Genomic DNA, 18693 nt, shown 5'->3' with positions numbered 1-18693 from the left:
TCCCTTCCTTCGTCCTCCAAGAAAATATTGTATTTATGCCATTGTATGCTGAATAGATGTGATTGCTGCCTGGATCAACCAACTCTGGAGTCCTTGATCAGGCTGCCAAAAATCCATCGGATCCTGAGCACTGTGTGACTCCAGGACTCTCTTGTTGATGTATTTACTCCAGTGTCCATTAAACAAACTAATAGCAACAACACGTGATGAAAGAACTCAATGCGTGGTGTTTGAATTCTCAGGCTATTTGCATTTTACCAAAACAAAGAAAATCCCTTAGCCTTAGAAAAGAATTCCTAATTATTTACTGCATCATCTCAGAGTCCAATGAGGATGTGGCTGAGTCACATCATGTGGGCTACTATTAACCCACAACATTCACCCTTTTTGCCTGGTGGGCAAATTCCCTTCAAGAAAATGGCCGAAATTGTGGCCTTTCAAAGTCTGTAAATTGTCCAAAATTAATTATAGGTTTCAGCAAATCACAGTGTTTTCATGTGGTAACAACTTCTGTAAGGAATTTGTGTACAAAGTATAGTTCTTCTAAAAGGATGAATTCATACATTTATAGACTGGATCTGTAATACATACGGACAAGAGGATGACTTTAATCATACCATCCACCCTAGATGCAGTTGTAATTGTTGAGTTTGTGTCTACACTGGGTTTACCATAATGAGGGCAGACCCAGCCCTTTCTGAAAAGTGCTAATAACCGGTGGCTGTCCGTGCTGTGCTGGATCTTGTCCACGTGGCTGAATCACACGTGTTCTCTATGTGCCATGATTTTGCTCTGTGCCCCACGAGATTGATCTCGGGTGCGTGTTGATTGACTCTTGGATTTCTGACAGGGTTTGACCAGCGAGTGTCACTAGAGAAAGGCCAGGAGGCAAGATGTAGAGTTGGCCTTTCCCCCCCTGCCAGATTGTGGTTTGTAGTGGGTGCTTTCCTCCACCAAATGCCACAGTTCCTCTCCAGTGAACTTTTTCAAAGCCTGTGATCTCTCCCTCCTCTTTCTCTTAGGCATAAGAGTCACAGTGCTACCCTGTTGTTTCCACCGTTCGGGGTTTCACTACCTGTCTTAGCTTCCTTCATGCTTACCCTCCTCCTGTATGTGTTCCCTTCACTAAACTCTTAATAATCCAATTTGAGCAGCTCTGCTTCCTGCTGGGACCCTGGCAAATACATCTGCTTGGGGTGTTTATGGAGATGACAAAAAGCATTCATCTGTTTACGCCATCACCCCCAACTTTCATTATCCATCAAATCACATCCACCTGCAGGCATCAAGAGGTCCCAATTATAGAAACAGAGAAATAGTTTGAAGTGGTCATGTGCAGCAGCTTTGTCTCTCTCTTTCCCACCCCTCCCCCTTCTGCTTGCCTCCTCTCTCATTCCAAAAAAAGATTCTCCGTCATCTAGGAGGAGAACTCGCGTGTGTGCTTTGGTCTCACCCCTTGGTTGACACTGGTCAGCCGCTGACCTCTGAAACACATTCAACCATCGTTAGAACTTCTCTGGCCATGTTGGCCTCTCCACAAGAACAAGCCTCTTGGAAAGGATCCACTGTCTCCCTCTCTTGAAGAAGCACTGTGCAGAGCTCCAGGCTCTGCTTCATGGATACAAAGTTCCCAGGAGGCTGTGAAATCACCATGATCTTGGGCCTGGCATAAACAGTAATCTTGTATGTTGGTTGCTCCATGGTTCTGCGACATCCTAAAGGCTTCCAGCAAGATCTTCCTCCAGGAGGAAGCAGCACTGAAAGCTCCCTGAATCCACATAAGGAGAAATCATCCCCATAGACACATTCTGAGTTTTTAAAAATCACTAGGCTAAGGGCCAGGATTGTGGTGTTGTGGGTTAAGCCACTGCCTGTCATGCTAGTGTCCCATATGACTGCTGGTAGAAGTTCTCATCCAGCAACCTGCTGATATACTTAGGAAAGCAGCAGAAGATGGCTCAAGTGCTTGGGCTCCCGAACCCACCTGAGAGATGCAGATGAAGCTCCTGACTCCTGCTTTCAGCCTGACACAGCAGCTGGAAGCTTCTCTCTGTCTCTCTCTCCCTCCCTTTCTCTTTCTCTTTCTCCGTAATTCTGACCTTCAAATAAATAAATAAACCTTTAAAAAAGCTACTAAGCCAATAAAACATAATAGAAATTACAAGACAGAGCAACGTTACTCCAAAATCATCAGGACAAACACATTGCCATGCATGAGATCAAAGAGAGAGAGAGAGAGAGAGAGAGAGAGAGAGAGAGAGAGAGAGAGAGAGAGAGAGAGTTCCTTTTTCTCCAAGATCCATACTATGATCATTAACAGGTGTTTAGTCAACAGTCAACATACCAGCTTCCAAGGGGAGTGAGTTGGGTTAACCTGCAGGAATGCATTTGGCTGAAAGTGTTTTACCAAGTTAGAGTTGCAGAATTTTTCAGGAAGGGAAAAGTAGAAAGTTTGAGGTTCTTCTGATTGACTCACTCTAGCAGGCCTTTCCCCATACTGCTGGACTTATCTGAGGAATTATTACTCACAAGGTTTCTATCTGGAGATATCTAATTATTGATCTCTTTATGGTTCCCACGTGGGTATCAACCACCCTGAAAGTGACAGCCAAGTAGGAAGACATTCCTCTCCTCCTTCACAAAGCAGGATTCTTTATTTGAAAAAAGTTTCTTGTGGTATAGCTCATCACCTCTACTGTTGCTCTTATCTTGCATTCTTATTGCCACATCCTCTCCCTAGGATTTAGCCAAGCACAAAGAGGTTTCATTACATTTACAACCTGTCCTTGGACGATGACTCACTGTTTGTGAATCAAACATCTTAAGACTGGGTCTCTCACAGGAAGTGTCTTGGTCTTTCTTGTAACCAGACTCCAATTCAATTGCCATCAGCCTTCCAGGGCGCATAAATTGTGTGGGCACAGGTTTCCAATGTAACCAATGCTCAATAAAATAATCAGGGTGAGGCATGCCAGTTGAACGAGGGTGACTTTTGGCTAACCAGGATATGTCCATTCATCCTTTGCTCAAAACAGCATTTACGTCACTTGCCCTAGCTGTTTGATGCATGTATCCTGTATCAGGACTGTAGGGTTTGCTTCTTTCCCTGGGAAACAGCTTAAGTGACACTGTTCATGGAATCCATTTGATTATGAGACCCATTGCCACAGGTGCTAGTGCACCCCAGCTTCTCTGTCATCAGGTCCCATCTTATGTCTTCCTCCACAAGTCTCCAACACAGGCATGTTCAAGACAGGCACCTTCTGAACGCTGGATGGCATGTTGGGGCCCGAGGTGCTTTACCAAGAAAATTCTTCCTCAATTCCTAACTCTTCCATTATTTTCTTGAATTTCTCTTAGTTTCATTCTTCCTTGTTGATGACAAAATAATGGTAGAATGCTTAATAAATTTGACTCGGCGATCAGACAGTCTGGAATGGAGTCTCAATTTACCACTTGCTATGTGATACTGGACGAGTTGCTTAACTTCTGTATTCCCTTTTATTGTCTGTAAAATGAGGGTAAAATGAAGATGTGTTGTAATAAATTTCTTATTGGTTATGACATGAATATTCATAAAAGAACTTAGACATGGATTGTTTCTATTTTAGCATACAGCTTTCATTATGGACATTATGTGTTCTTAAGTTTTATATTGTGTTCATATTGTGTTCATATTCTGCAGTCTTGTGAATCAAGTAGATGTTCCTCAAGGAACACCCTCACTTGTACAGGCTCTGACACGTGAATGTATTTGAGCTGCACTGATACAGAAAGGGCAAGAACTATCAAGTCACAAAATACATATCCAGTCTCTGTTTTGCTTTTTACCAGTTGTGTGACCTCGGCAAGTTCCCTGTTCTTCCAGTTTCAGACCCTCAACATGTAAAATAGAACTACATGTATTTATATAGCTGCTAGGGTTTTAGAATGCTTAAATGAAATATCACAAATTTTGGAGCTGTGTGATGTAAAAATGTGGGATTATTGTCACCGGTATTCTCCCTAGTCAAAAATACACAGGAAGAGCTCAGTGCTGAACTTCCCGGGAGGAGGCCACCTGTCTTGTTCTAGCCAATGAAATGTGGAATGGCGCAAGACTGCTACATGCTTCTTCAGCGCCTCATCACCCACTGGCACCCAGCATGTCCATGTGTGCCAGGTCGGATACAGGACAAGACAGGATAGTAAACCCAAACCATTCTGACTCAATGGTAGATAAAAGAAATCCTTCCAAGTCACCTTATTTGCATTTCAATTAAAACCTCTGTAAATACACTTTCATAATGCAGATAAATTATTAAAATGGAAGAAATGCCAGCTCTTCAACTGCAAATTCATGCAGATTTTTAAGTTAAAGAAAAATGCCTATTACAACCTTCAGGCACATTGATGATATGCTTGCTTGCTCTTGTGCAGTACAGAATCAGTCTTGAGTTCTTGGCTACAATCCTAAATGACCACGTACACTAACATTAGGATTATGAGTTTGAGGTTGAAAGAGGAGGACAACCAGTTCCATTGGAATTTTTTAAGAGACCTGTTTTTATTTGAAAGGTGGATTTACAGCAATAAGGACAGACAGGCATCCCCAATGGCCGGAGCTGAAAAGATACAAAGCCAGAAGATAGGAGCCTCTTCTGGGTCTCTCACATGGACGCAAGAGCCAAAATCATTTGGGCCTCTTCTGCTGCTTCGCTAGGTCACAAGCAGGGAGGTCTGTCAGAAGCGAAGCAACTGAGTTATGAAGCGTCTCCCATTAAGGGATGCCAGCACCGCAGGCAGAGGATAGTCTGATACTCTACCATTGCCAGCCCCTTATTTGAATTTTGGATAACCAATGAATAACCTTATGAAAATAAATGTATCCTATGCAAAATTGGGGACATGTTCATGCTGACAGAATTATTCATTGCTTACCAGAAAGTCAAGTTTAGCACAATGCCTATGAAATATATCAGACATTATTTATATAACATTTTCCTGAACTTCAGTTTGAATTGGCATCCTCTGTTTAGCTGGCAATTCCAGCTACAGGGCACCTTAATCATCAGTGCATGTATTGGCATTGCTTTTCACCTGAAAAGGCAAGCATGAACTAGACAATTACTCTAGGCAATATGCTGTATAACCTAGGTACAAGCTAAGCGCTATAAAAAATTTATTAAGGGAGTATCAGTTGCCATATTTGTCAAACATTTCTTATGCACACCCCATATACTTTTGGCCTCATTCCTCTTCAGAGCCCATGAACACTGTCTCTGTTCGTACCGTTTCTCTAACACAACTGTGTGTGTGTTCCAATCAGTTTTGCACAGGAACAAGCTGATAAAACCATGCTTTGGACCTGCAAATCTCACCTTCCACCCCGAGCTAAAACAATACTGTGAAACCTGCTTGCCTCCCAGACACTGGACAAACCTTTCCTAAGTGGAAGACAGGAGCTTGTGGGTACAGACTGTTTTCTGTTCCTCCACACTGGCTGGACTGGGACCGCCTGTCATTACGTTGTGCGTAAGTCAGTCTTGAGGATTAGGAAGGCAGTTACATTTAACAGTTGAAAGACCCTCACCAAAAACCATGAACTTTAACAGCAAAAATGCGATTTTGCAAGGCTTTAACTAAAAATAACAAGATCTCTGAGAAGAAAGCAGGCGAGGTCAGGACTAGCTTGTCACACGCTTGTCATACATTTGTGGTCAAACATCTGGCCCCAAAAGAAGGAAGAAACGTTAAGAAAGAGAGCCAACTCAGCGCCAACTCAGCGCCAACTCAGTTATTATTAGACTTCGCCTATCAGAATCCTGTAACTATGCATCTCGCTTCTGTACTGTACTTTTTTTTGCCTCCCTACCCTATAAAAACCCACCGCCCCAACCTAAAGGCGCGCAAGTCTTCCAAGAGACTTTGTCGCCCCAGGTACCTGTGTATCTGAATAAACCTCTTGCTGTTTGCATCCGTACAAGTGGTCTCGCTGTTCCTTGGGAGGGGCCTCCCTAAAAGTACCCTTCGGGGGTCTTTCATTTGGGGGCTCGTCCGGGATGAGAGACCCCTGCCCAGGGACCACCGACCCATTTCCGGGAGGTAAGCTGGCCAGCATTTAAATTTTGTCTCATTCTCTGTGTGTGTGTGTGTTGATAAATATTGCGCTTGCGTTTGTACGACTCGGCCGTGTCGCTTTGTATTTGGCGGAGCCGTGGAGGAGCCGACGGGCTCGGACTCCCGACCGCAGCCCTGGGAGACGTCCCGGGGATATTTGGGGCCAGTGGCAGTGGCCCATTCGGAATTTTGTGAACCCGACCAGAGTAGGACTCTTTGGGGCTCCCCCACTGTCCAAAGGGTACGCGGTTCGTTTGGGAGACGAGAGATCCGGACTCTCATCACGATCTCCATTTGAGGTTTTGCTTTCGGTTTTGCACCGAAGCCGCGCCGCGAGGTTGTTCTGTCTCTGTTGTGGTCTGTTATTTGTGTGTTTTGTTAATTGTCTCTTTTTGAGTGTTATTGTGACAATAATAATGGGACAGACTGTGACAACACCCCTTAATTTGACTCTTAACCATTGGACTGAAGTTGAGGGCTAATAATCTCTCCCTCCAGGTTTAAGAAAATCTTGACAGACTCTGCTCTGTGGAATGGCCCACCTTCAAAGTGGACTGGCCGAAAGAAGACTTGTTTGTTGAACTCAATTGGGCATTTAAGTTCCTCAAAACTTTAAACTAAGCCTTCTGGCTTTGAGATGTCCAGCAGGATCCCTGGACCGCTCAAAGATAGAAGAGAAATTTGGATAATTTAATTATAATGTGATAGTATTATACAATTGTGCCAAGTTTATTGCTTCATATGTTCTATTAAAGTAAATGAGTATATGTGGGGTTACAACATGTGCGGAATTGAGGTTTTCCTGTATTACTGCAACTGATTTTAGTGATGAGCTCTTAGTATTCTGCAATGTTTTCTACTGCCTTTGTTGGTTTTTTTTTTTTGGTCTTGAAGTTTTAACTATTTATTGGCTCATAGTGCTATTTTAGCTCTGATCAGATTTGGCCTAAGTGTTTATATCTAGAACAGTGCTTGCTAAAGTTCTAAAAAGCTGCTAATGCATATATTGGTGATTATGTTTATTGGTTAAGTTGTCCTAATTATAAAGCTGTATTAAGTTGTGAAATTATTTGTGTTCTAGTTTGCAAAAAGCATTTTTTTCCTGATTCTTTGCCTCACAGGAAGACAACGAATTCTTAAAGGATGTGTGATAAAATTATTTATATTGTGTATATTTTTTTAAGTATTTAATTTTTAAAGTAATAGAATTGAAATTAAATTTTGGTTCCTTGTTAGAGAACAGCGTTTTATTGATGATTAATCTGCTAATTAAGTTCAGTAGCCAAGATTGGAATTCTATATATTCTTGATTTTAATAAAACAGAAGATAAGAAGATGCTCCAGGCTGTGGGAAAGAGAAGGACATGCTTGGAGCCTGACCTTTGTTCTTGCCATTGAGATTCTTGAAAATGAAAAAGTTCCCAAATTAGCTAAAAGAAGGTAACTGCTTTTTATTCCCAAGTGGGTTTGCATTTTAAAATGTTTTAATGAATTGGCTATGAATAAAAGATAATTGAAAATAACCTACAGCAATTGTGCTTAAAATTTAACCTGTTTTTGTTTAGGAAATGTTTTTAGTTTGGAGTTTTAAATGTTTCAGAATGTCGATCCAAAAAATTGCCAGATGGAAGCTGGTTGTAAACCTGAGAATGTGTTCTTGGTGAAAAGGTTATAAAAGGAGAGTACTTTTGTTAAAGGAAGAGCATAGCTTGTAGAATTTTTTGTCCTACAGGAGAATGGCCATCATAAAATAGAAAGGGAGAGCTGGGACAAAATACTTGAAGGTTTAAGCACGTTAAGAAAGAGTTGGGAAGTCGGAAAAGTTGAAATGTGAGTCTTGTAAGCTTTATATAATTGGCTATAATTTTTAAGATACTATGACAGTATTGTTTAACCTTTTAACACTAATATCTGAGGTATATTGATATTAGATATAAATGTGCTCTTGACGAAAAAGGTTATAAAGGAGAGTTTTTTTTTGGAATAAAAGAAAAAAGGATATGGCTTGTAAAATATTCTATTCTACAGGGAAATGATTGTGTTAGACTGCAGTGCTGAAGAAGAAAAAAAAAACAAAGAAAAAACATTTACAGGATAAAGTTTATTGAAGAAAGAATGGGGATGCTAGAAAATATCTGAAAATAAGAAAAAAACTCTAATTTTAAAAGCTATTAAAGAAAATTAAAATATTCAATTTTAGATAGTCTGTTTAATTAGTGACTTTGCCAATTGTCTATCCAATTTTAGTAAACTGCTCTAGTTTCAACTTTTGAATTTATTAAATTCTTTAAAAGTTGTGAGATGATTTTATGCATTAATTTTTATTTTTAATGTTGTATTTTCCTTTAGGTAATTAAGAAAATATATATTTTGCCTTCCAGTTAGGTAATTTTTGAGTTCTCTATATTGTCTTGGTTAAGTTCACATAGCTTAAAAAGAGCTGTGTTTTTAAGAGTATTTTTTGATATGTATTTAATTTGAAATATTTATATGATTGTTTTATAAGTAAAAAATGATCTGCTACTGTTTAAATCAGCTTGACTAAATATTACTTGATGATAATAAGAAATTTCTAATTAGATTCTTTAAGATCTTTTAGTATATTTAATAGGTTTAATTCTTGTGTTTTGAGGTTTCCAAATGGGCCCTGGAGGTCTAAAAGTCAAAAAAAAAAAAAAAAATGTGTGTCAAAGTCTCTATCTTTCTTTTAGTAAAAGTAATAATTTGTTTTGAATATTTGGATTATATGCAAAATATTGTAAAATGTAAAATTATGTTAAATTTCAAGTTCTCTCATACTGTTATTAGTTATGATGTTTAGACTCCTAGGTCTAAAAAGTACAAGAGTGTGCAAAATTTTATAGGTGCACAGCTGGTTTCACAGTATTATCTAAATGTGGCAAGCTATGTCATCTATTTTACTTTATTTATAAATAAAAATATTTATGAATAAGAATTGTTAAGCTAAATCCTTTTAAAAATAATATATGGATGCATAATTGGGCTCTTAAAGAGTCATGTCTGTTTTTGTTTTCTCAGGATCTATGAAGTCTGTTCAGTTGTATAATTCTACATGCATTTAAATAGATTTACTGCTAAGGGCACCGTTTCAAAACACCATAGGATGCCAAATCCTCATAAACTAAGTGGTAAAATGCATGGCTATGATAACTCAGATGTCAGGTAATGTTAAAATGCTCCAACATGGGAAACGGTTCTTACAGCAGACTCATAGACTGACTAACTTGAGTAGCACTCAGTGGCCTCAGAATCAGCCCAAAGGCATTCTAGTCTGACAAGAGAGCCAGCAAGAGAGCAAGCATATCAGGTGTGGAAAGCCAGGACACTGCTGCAAAGAGTGTCCCTCCGTGAAGGACCTCTGTGGTCCATGCCCCAGTGCAAAGAAGCAGCCATGGAAGATGGTTGTGCTCTTCTCTCAATAGAGGAGAAAACTTCCACTTTGTGTGTGGCCTTGTCTAAGAATACTGGGAGTGCTGTGAATTCAAGAGGCTTCCACAGCCTAACCATCGTGTGTCGGAGCCTCAGGTGATCACTGACGTCACACATAAAAGTGCTAATTTGTTAAAATTCACTAGAGTCACTGTGTACTGACTTCCCATGCAGGACCTATATCTTCAGAGTTAAGCCTTATTAGAGTAGGACACCCTGAGTACTCTGAAGCAGAGCTCATGTCTTCCTTACTTGCCAAATTGTTTGGGATTTCTTTGCTCATCTGTTAGACTATAATTAATAGATCGCTTGCCTCTGTCTTAAAATGTGTAAAGTTTTGTAAATTTTTGTTAGAATGTTATAAATTATCGAGTAATTGTAAATGAAAATCTGTTTTAATCTTTTGCCATCCATAGTGTAATTAGTAGGTCTTGCAATAAAATGTTTTCAGGGCTGTGTTTTATATTTTAGGTTATGTGTGTCATCCTGAATCTCTTAGAATTTACAACAATTGATAAAATATAATTATTTTAGAAAAATCTAATACTTGCCTGTTCCCTACTGTTAGATTCGTCGATTTTCAGGGAAGGAATAACTGTGCCAAGTATGTAAAGGGAACCTGGATGGCCTTTGTTTCAGGGAGTCATAGTCACAGGCTTCCCTTCCCTTCCCCATGCAGCAGACAGACAGACCTGGAGTTAGGGCTGCGGAAAAGATAGATATGAAAAAAATGAAAAAGAGCCCTTTTTGGACTCTACTTGACATAGAAGCGGTCATCTCGGCCCTTGTTAAAATAGAGTGATGTGGATTTGTGCCCCTCATTAGTACTACGGTGGTTTCACAACCTGAGGGGGCCCCACCAGAATTTTGCCATGCATTCTAGGATTAATTGGAGACAAACTCCGCCCTTCTTTAAATACGATGATAAGGAGCTTCATGTGTTCTGTCAAATTCATTGAGTACTTTTAACTGAACTCACAACCTACTAGATTGAAAAAAATTATAATTGCCTTTGTTTTATCATCTAGACTTCAACAAGAAAAAAAAAACACCCAGAGCTCAGACAACATGCCAGATACCTCCGATGCCTTCTACATTCTACCGGGGACCCTTAGACTGACCCCCAGAGGAGTACCTAACTGCTGCCCTTGAACTCCGTCCTCTGTCAGCAGGAAGCAGTTAAGAACGAACGACGTCCCTGTCCCCCTAACAGCAGTTAAGGTCACTTCTTCTGGGGAGCGGAATATAAAAAGAGTTAGACTGGGTAGTAGGCAGTTAAGGTATTCTAGGTCTCCGCCATGTCTTAGATTCACCAGAGCACGTCTCTTCCTAGAGACAAGGGTGACCTTGGCGTATCGGTTCCCCACCTGAAGCATCTCTGGCCATTGTATAAGAGAGCCTCAAGCTGATCTCCTTATCATTAAAAAAAAAAAAGGGACTGGACTTGGTCTTTCTTTAGTAAGAAAGCCTGTGCGTGGCTCTTAAAGAGAAACATTGTTTTTATATAGATATTAGAAGAAGCAGAAATAATTTAAATCATGGTTTCAAAAGTCCCTGTGGTTCACCACCCTGATATCAACTCTTTTGGGACCCTTATTAATTCTTCTATTAATATTATTGTTTGGACCATGTATTTTAAATCGCCTAGTTCAGTTTATAAAAGGCAGGTTATTAGTTATTCAAGCACTAGTTCTGACCCAACAGTACCATCAACTTAGATAAATAGAATTAGAAAATTTTTAACGAGTTTAAATGGAAGATTCCATTTAAGTTATAAGAGAAATGGGGGAATGAAAGACCCTCACCAAAAACCATGAACTTTAACAGCAAAAATGCGATTTTGCAAGGCTTTAACTAAAAATAACAAGATCTCTGAGAAGAAAGCAGGCGAGGTCAGGACTAGCTTGTCACACGCTTGTCATACATTTGTGGTCAAACATCTGGCCCCAAAAGAAGGAAGAAACGTTAAGAAAGAGAGCCAACTCAGCGCCAACTCAGCGCCAACTCAGTTATTATTAGACTTCGCCTATCAGAATCCTGTAACTATGCATCTCGCTTCTGTACTGTACTTTTTTTTGCCTCCCTACCCTATAAAAACCCACCGCCCCAACCTAAAGGCGCGCAAGTCTTCCAAGAGACTTTGTCGCCCCAGGTACCTGTGTATCTGAATAAACCTCTTGCTGTTTGCATCCGTACAAGTGGTCTCGCTGTTCCTTGGGAGGGGCCTCCCTAAAAGTACCCTTCGGGGGTCTTTCACAGTAACGGGAGGCCATATTTTGATTTGGGATTTGCTTTTTGGAAAACCATGGATAAGTTATTACACAACAGACATCTAGCAATGAAGCAGTCTAGTAAAAGCTTGCGGGCTTTGGTCTAGTTTCTGCCACTTGCTGATTAAATACCCGTAGAGAAAATACTTCACTTCCTTTGCTTTCGGATTCCTCATCTGAAAAGACAGACAAGGACAGACTTCATGGAGTTGTTCTGAAGACCCAATGAGATGGCATGCTTGGAAAGCACATCAATAACCATCACGAGTCGTTTCTATGTGTTGGGCACTTTATTAAGTGATTCATGTGATTTAGAAGAGTTGAATATATTTATGGATTTCACTGTAATATTTCAACACGTGTATACAATGTGTACCTATCAAGCTAGGGTGACTAGCATTTCACCAACTCTGCTATTATTTTATGATGGGAGGCGTAGGGCTTCTTACTTCTGTTTGCTCATACGGTATATACTAGGTTATTGTCAGCTATATTTTCTGCACTCTATTGTTTAATGTATTTCTTCGATCTGTCTTTGATATGGTACCCATTTTCCAAACTCTGCCCTGTCCCCAGCCCTTCCAGTCTCTAATAGTCTTTTCTGCTTTCACATGGGATGGAGAACATGTGGTATTTCTAGTTCTGTGTCCAGGTTATTTCACTTTACTGTGTCCTCCAATTCTATCCATTTTGCAGAAAGTGACAGGATTTCATTCTTTTGGTAACCAAATAGAATTCCATTACTCATACTACATTTTATTGATCCATTCATCTGATAATGAATCTTGGCTGATTCTATAGCTTGATAATTGTGAACAATGATGCCATATACATGATAGAGCAATGGTGCATGCCCAACAATAATGAAATGCTAGCTGGGTGATCTGTCCATTGCTTTACATATTTGTGTGGTCTGTGTTGGATACAAATTTATGTTTGATAAATTTTCATGCTTAATTAGTACTCTTGTTAACATATAATGTGTATCTTTGTTCCTTTTTACAGTTTTTGAGTGAAAATCTATTTTATCTGACTTGAGTGTGGCGACTCCACTTTAATGTTGGTTTCCATGTGATACCTTCTTCTAATCTTTCACTTTCACCTTGTGAGTACGTTTGACTTTGAAGTGAAGTTTCTTGAAGACAGCATACAGTTGGATCTTTTTCTTTTTTAAATTAATTTTTCAAATCTCAATCTTTTGACTGGGGTATTTAACCCACTTATAATTCAAGATGAATATGGACAGGTAAGAACTAGCTCTTGTCATTTCACGGATTGCTTTCTGATGGTTTCATATATTCTCAACTTTTTTGTCTCTGTGTTTTTGATAGCTATCTGTCATGAGGTTTGAATTAGCTTCTCTTTCCTTTTTGTGTTCGTTCTGTTTTCATCATATTTGTTATGATTCTTTAACTTCCAAATTATTATTCCATTAGGATTTCTTGCAGATCTTAGCCAGTGGTTTCTGCTTGGAAAATTCTTTGTCCTTCAACTTCTAAAGGACAGCTTCACGAGATATAGTACTTTTTTTTTAAGGATATTGATTTATAATTTTATTTTTGGTCCATAACTTTTTAACATTGCATATATTTTCAGCTATTAGTTCATTAAATATACTTGCCAATCCTACTCTCATTTCTCTTCCTGAGATATAGTACTTTTTATCAGAAAGGTTCTTTTTTTTCCTTCCTCTCTGATCACAGTGTCTTCTTGCCAGAAGGGTTTTCTCTGACTCTTCTTAATTTAGTGGGTTTTTCTTTACATGCTACCTGATGTTTATTCTCACTGTTTTTACAATCCTATCCCCGCCCTTAATTTTTAACAGCTTATCTTTAATACGCTGTTACAAAAATCTTTTTTGAGTTAAGTCTGATTTTCCAATCTTTTATCAGTTTCCTGTATTGGTACAGGATATATGGGAATACATGCTGTTCATATCTCTGTCAAGATCTGGGAGGTTTTCAACTATTATTTATTAAATAGGCTCTAAATGCTCATTCCTTCTCTTTTTCAGGTATCTGAAGAAAATGTTTGCTTAAGAGAGACCCACATCTGCAAGCTCTCTATGTTTTTATTTACATATTTTCTGTTTACTTTCGTTTAACTTAATTAAACAATATTATCCTCAATATTAAAAACTATTTCGTCCACTTGCTCTATTCTGTTGTTTAAATGCTCAACTGTACTTTTTATTTCATTAGTTGAAGTTTTCAGCTCCAAAATTTCTGATTGATTCTTTTAAATTATTTCTTTGGCTGGATTTCTCATCCATAGCATTATTGTTTTTTGCATTTCTTTGAATTGCCTATCTGTATTCTCCTACATCTCACTGTTTCCTTACAATCACTATTTTGAATTCTATTCCAAGAGCTGTATAGATTTTCTTTGCATCAGAATCTACTTTTGGAGAATTGAAGTGTTCTCTTGAGATTGTTACACTTCCTTGTTTCTTTTCCTGTATACCTACATTGATGTCCACATATCTGTAGGTATGTAGTTCTTACTGCTTCGTGTATAGCTTTTATTGGACTTTTTGTTCAGATGGACTGCAAGGTATCAGCTGAACGATTGATTTGGCCTTGGTCCCAAGTTAAATCCAGAAGTATAAGCTCTGAATGATTTCCTCAGCATAACATATGATGTCTGTCAGTGTCACAGCCTTCCAATCTGCAGCCGTTCATGGAGGTAATAACAGATTTTTAAACTTATATGGGTTCCAAAAGTATGTGCCTTCAGGTCCCCAAACAGCTCTAGGTCTTTGTCAGTACTGAGGTTTATGATAACAATTATATCCCTGGTGCTGTGACATCAACCGAGGGCTATTATCCCCCTTGTCCCTCTTAGGTAAACTTGAGTGATGCTGAGGCTTACAGCACTACGAGCTGTGATAATGGCACTTTGTGGTAGATGTGAAACCATTCCTAGGGCAATTGGGATGGGTGTGGGTGATACTAGGGCTTAAAGAACCAACAGACCTTGCTCCAGTCCTTTGGGATGGGTATAAAGAACTCTGGGTGTTGTATACTGGTAGATACAGACCTGAAGCAGTGGACTATGGATAAGGTCTTCCTTATGGGTCACAGGGTGGGTTCTGCTGCCTCTTAGGAACATAGTATTAAAATACACAGTCCCAGAGCCACAGGGCAGGAGGAGTACCTTATCCACATGCCACAGGAGAATATAGGTTGTGCTGGGAGCTGTGCTTTGGAAACCATGGGCAACAGCAGTGGAATGGGGATACAACCCTCCCCATGTCTTGAGGCACAAGTACAAGTATTTCTGAGACTTTAGGAGCCAACAGTGACAGTCCTAGAACAGCTGCAAGATGCACTGAAGACCTTATCTTGATGTTACACTGAGTGTGTAAGTTATGCTGAGGAGAGTGGGCCCTGGCAAGCATGGACCTGGAGCAGCAGAACGTAGATAAAGTCCAAGAGCAGAACTCTAAGGGCTCTGAAATAGCTCCAATAAGCCCAGGGCCAGATCTGCAGTGGTTACCTTAGCCAGCTCCCACCCACAGGATGGTAACAGGTTGTCCTGGGGATTGAAAACCAGCTGGTGCAAGCCTGGGTCAGTAGGAAGCAGATAGAGCCTTATCCATATCTCACAAACACAGATATCCCTAGAACTTTAGAGTAAACAGCCACAGAGTAAGAAGTGCAGGCAGTTCCTTACATAAGTGCCTTGGGGTGAGCTCAGGTGACTTGGTGGCATACAGTTTAATCCCAGAACTACAGAGGGTTCCTTACCCAGGTCCCGCGCAGTGACTGCATTTTATACTGGGGACGGTCCACTAGCAGGTGCAGGCTTGAAGCACAGGCATACAGAGAGGTCCTTTCTCAGACCCCACAAGGAAGCACAGGTGTTCCTCAGACCTGTAGACCTTACAGGAAAGTCCCATAGCTGCAGGTTGCAATGTGGTCCTCACCCAGGTCTCACACCTTGAGTTCCAGTTTTGATGGGGATTGTGGACTGGCAACCACCAGCCTGAGGCACAGAAATGCACATCCCACTTAGGAGCACAAATTCCTCCAGTGATTGTGGTTCCAACAACTTCAGTCCTAAGACAAAGAAGGGATTACCTCCAGTTCTTTCAGGGCAGGTACGAGTGAACCCAGGACTTGTTCTCTGGTCAGCAGAATCCTGTGTTAAGTGATACAGAAGGTAACTTGTTTAGATCTGATCTTCTGGGCTCATGTATCTGCCTCTATTCACACTGTATCCCAGGAAGCAGAGGTAGATGTCCTTAGATTACACAGAGTGCACGGATGTGGCTCTGGGACTTGTGCCCAGTAATCCTGCAGATGCAGGATACAGATGTTCTGCTTCTCATGAAGTGCCCTGGCTAGGGTTCTGGGAATTCCATAAGTGACAGGGCTCCCTGCTGTGCCCTAAATAGACTGGAGTACAGCATTTTACAAACTGAGCATTGAATCAAGGTTCTTGCTTGAAAACTGCACAAGTATATGTGGAGCCAGAACCCACAATTAGGTAGGCTGACTACAAGTCTTTGGCCCCAACTGTTACGGGACACCCTTCACCCAGTGAACTATCCGGTGCCTGGCACAACATCCACTCCTTCCCTCCTCCTGCATCTATTTGGGGTAATAGTGCGCCCAGCTAAATGATACTGTTCCCAGGATTTCCTCCTAGCTGAATGTGATTATGTGACTGCGTTCTGACCCATCCATATGAACTATTTGATAGTACTGTGGAACTATTTGGCGGTAGACCTGAGGGGCATCCTTCAAATGGAGGGCAGTAGACTCTCCTTTTGTCTGATTAGAATGTAGACATGATGACTGGAGAGCAGGTAGCTATTAGGGGCCACAAAACGCCTCAGTCAGGACAACATGGCAGCAAGAGAACTGCTACATAAACATACACACGTCTCTAGAATTTTCTTTTAGGCTAAGAGAAAACCACCCTTCCATAGCCAATATTATCTTTATTTTTGTGTGTTTGTGTATGTTTTCTTCTATTACTCTTACCTATGACCAAATTTAATCCTAAGTGATATAACAATTCACAACATTTTTGCTTACTTCTTATGCATCTGTATATATTTATATTACATATACTTACATTTAATATTAGTTGCAATTGTCACATTTAACACTGATGAAGTGATAATCCTAATGAAATATAATCCCCATCTAAGCAGAACTTTGGTTAGAAATCAAGAGGAAATATGAGTATACTTATTTCAAGAATCAAAATTGGTTGATATTGCTACACATATTGCAGAACAGCTGCTGTCACATAAATTTAATTTCATCTTTTCAGCTAAGGCTCATCTCTCCTCAGGCAATATGCTATTTGCTTCACATAAATATATTCCTTTTTACATCAAGACACAGTGAAAAAAAATAATACATTCTTTTACCAAGGTGAACTTTGAAGTGTTAAACACTATCTGTAATCTATAAGGGTTCTTTAGAAAATTCAGAGGGAGAAAAAATGAAAATCTATGGGTGAATTAAAAATTTTTTTTGCACCAGAAATTGTCTTTTAACTCTCTTTCCATGAACTTTTTGAAGGTGGTGTACGTCCACACTTCTTTCTGGGGAAAATGCCAAGCAGGGCATCCCAGTAAAGGCCTGAAAATAAACACAAGATCAAATCAGGCTGCATTTGTTTTTGACTGTTGGCTGATACAGAAATAATTACCAGTTATGCTTAGGATTATCTAGACTTATGTAGAGGTGTTTATATTTCTTACAACTTTGCTGCTTATAATCCCCCCGTTTATGTCACTGAAGTTGTTTTTCAGCCTTACAAATAACTTGAGTATGGTAAAAAAAAAAACATAACAAAAACAACTGACTCTTGGATAATGAGGATTTTTCTTCAAAAAGGAAACCAAATAGAATTTATGTACATACCTGTCTTCCTTCATCGGTTTCATATTTATGTCTTTTATATCAATATAGTCATTATAAGCTGTCATATTTTTAAAAATTAATGCTCAGGGCCGGCATGGTGGCATAACAAGGTAATCCTCTACCTGCAGTTCTGGCATTCTATATGGGTGCTGGATAGAGTCCTAGCTGCTCTATTTACAATCCAATTCCCTGCTTATAATTTGGGACAGCAGTGGAGGATGGCCCAACGTCTTGAGTCCCTGTACCCATGTGGAGGACCCAGAGGAAGCCCCTGGCTCCTAGCTTTGGACCAGCCCAGCTCTGGCCATCACGGACATTTGATGACTGCATAGGTGGATGGCAAATCTCTTTCTCTCCGTAACTCTTTCAAGTAAAATAAGTAAATTTATTTTAAAATGCTCAAATGTAAAAATAAGTTACATAAAAATAATTAGGTACTTGAGCTAAATGAATCGCTACAGCCAGGCAATGAACGTAATGTGGAGTGGCGTTTTGTAGCTTTGACAAAGTTAGAAACACACTGACTTTCATCTAAAGATTGATTGTACTTGCCTGATAAAAGGAAGCAAACAAAATTTTTTCTGAAATAATATTTTAACTTGGCTTTGGAAAGGGTTACTACAATATGTTTAAGAAACATAAAACAATAGCTTAGTTTACAATTTTATAGAACAATGAAAATAATTTTTCCTGCATTAACACTTAAATTATAACTCGGAAAAGGCATTTTAATGGAAAGATTACATGAAATTGTATAAAAAATTTGTTACTTGATCATCTAATCCCATGGTTCTGCTAAAACAGATGTATATGTGTTCAAATATGCTCAAATGGCAATAAAACATCTAGTTATTGAAAATTAATTCCTTCCACATTCCCTTTCTCTCTCATTCAAGAAAATGCAAGTGAATGCAAATTAAGAGAACATTACTATTCTACCAGCTCTAACTTCGGACCAGAAATGGTCTCCCCAAGAAACTGTTCAACCC

The sequence above is a fragment of the Ochotona princeps genome, chromosome 26, assembly GCF_030435755.1.
Source record: "Ochotona princeps isolate mOchPri1 chromosome 26, mOchPri1.hap1, whole genome shotgun sequence".
Taxonomy (NCBI): Eukaryota; Metazoa; Chordata; class Mammalia; order Lagomorpha; family Ochotonidae; genus Ochotona; species Ochotona princeps.
This window is presented reverse-complemented; position numbering follows the sequence as displayed.